This window comes from Rattus rattus, chromosome 4 (assembly GCF_011064425.1).
Source record: "Rattus rattus isolate New Zealand chromosome 4, Rrattus_CSIRO_v1, whole genome shotgun sequence".
In the NCBI taxonomy this organism is placed as follows: domain Eukaryota; kingdom Metazoa; phylum Chordata; class Mammalia; order Rodentia; family Muridae; genus Rattus; species Rattus rattus.
The window spans coordinates 71747554-71749479 of NC_046157.1; the positions used below are offsets into that span (position 1 = coordinate 71747554).

The following is a 1926-nucleotide window of genomic DNA, read 5'->3' on the forward strand; positions in this document are numbered from 1 at the left end:
CAATTCAGTATACATATTTTATTTAAGAGTTTTGTACAGTGACTTTATATGAATGGGACTGCTTTTCTACTTGAGCCATTGTACCAAAGCAGAACAACTTATAATACGAAGTGTTAAAGTACAGCATAAAGATACAAAAGCAGGCACACTCATTCTAGTGAGGAACGTTAAGTAGAGTTTTATATTTTTACAGTCTGCAATTATGTTTAGGGATCATACACATAGATCACTGATTTGAGTGAAATACATAAATTTGTAGTAAAACCTTGTAGTTACAAAAAAAATGGTACCAAAGAATGCATAAATTTAAAGTTTATTCCACCTTTCCATCATATACTTCGACCCTTCACTGATGTTACATGAAGAAAAAAAAAACAAAAGCAAAACGAATGAAAAACTAAAATCAGAATCAACTAATGCTATCAAGGAGGGAAGCAAACAAATCAAAATCTAGCAGCCATCAGCAAGAAGACAGCAAGTCCAATGCTGTGACAGGAAACCGAAGGTTGCTACAAAGCTACACTCAGACTCTCACACCAACAAAATCTGCTTCTGCGTGGAGTGGAACAAAACCAGATCTTTTCCTGCTAAGGTGATAGGAATGCACGTTCTTTTTCAAATACTGTGGAAAGGCAAGTGTGTGTGTATGTCATGGTAATTCTACCCGGCTGTTACAGAGCAGGCCAGGAACACATCTGCTGGTTCTACTGTGACAAATACTGTAATTCTTTGATTGGGATAGTGGACACACTAGCAAAAATTGGGGATGGGGGAGGAGAATGAACACAGAAGTACAAGACAAAGGTGAATGAGGCTTCTCTTATATCTTAGCATCATGTGAATGGAATCAACTTCAGTACAGTCCAGTCTGCTTTGATGAGGCATTAGCTCAGCTCCCAATCTTGACTGTGATGCAGTCTCCTGAGAGAATACTCAGAAGGGGTCCTCTTAAACAACAAACCTATATTTAGTGGTAGAGCCACTCTTCGTACCTGTGTCTGCATGGGACTGATAACCAATCACTATCTTTGGAGGAAGTCCTACCCTTTCTTTGTATACACTCCCTACGTGCAGGACTGCATATCTGTTTTCACATTCAGAAGTCCATATTGCTATCCTTTCGTCTTTAGCTCTGACATTAACAACAACTTCATACACATCATCACTGTAGTCATTCAAAGATTCTCCACTAAGGCACAGCAGTGACTCTAGCCAAATGTGATCGAGGTCACTTCCTCTCTGCTGCTTGTTCAATGTAATTTTAGACATTGTCCTCCCTGTTTGTATTTCTCATATTCCCACATAGGATCAATGCCATCCTTAAAAAGTGAGTAGTCACAACAAGGTGTTAAATTACTAAATAACTGGATATAGTTGTATAGAGCCCAAAAGTCTTCAATAATATCAAACATAGAGATGAATTGAAGGTTTGTTTCCCAATTGCTTTTATCATTAAAAAAACAAAAACAAACAAACAAACAAACAAAAAAACAAAAAAACCAGAGTGCCCACCTGTTCTGTAGAGGGTGTTAAATATAGTGCTCTGGGTTAGCAACCTCCTGATTAAACTCTGCTTTTTTCTTCTTCTGCAGGAGGGGGATTACTGGCAGGGGTGGTTTCTGGTTCCAGGTTCCACAGTCGTCATCTTAGATCGATCTGATCTCAGGATGTCATTGTTTTTAATGGTTGAATAATACTCTATTGTGTAAATGTACCACGTTTTCTTTACTCATTCTTTGGTTGAGAGAACTTTAGGTTGTGTGCAGTTTCTGGCTACTGTGAACAAAGTTGCTATGGACATAGATGAACAAGAGTCCTTGTGGCACCGTCTCTTCTGTCACATTTATGTATTCATGTTGAAGTCTGATCCACTGGGACTTCAGTATTTTGCACAGTCATAGATATGGATCTATTTTCGTTCTTCCA

General features: G+C 38.4%; 1 pseudogene; it reads right to left on the reverse strand.

Annotated features, from left to right (window-relative positions):
• Positions 1–948: 948 nt before the first annotated feature.
• LOC116898381 lies at positions 949–1641 on the reverse strand (annotated as a pseudogene).
• Positions 1642–1926: the final 285 nt, after the last annotated feature.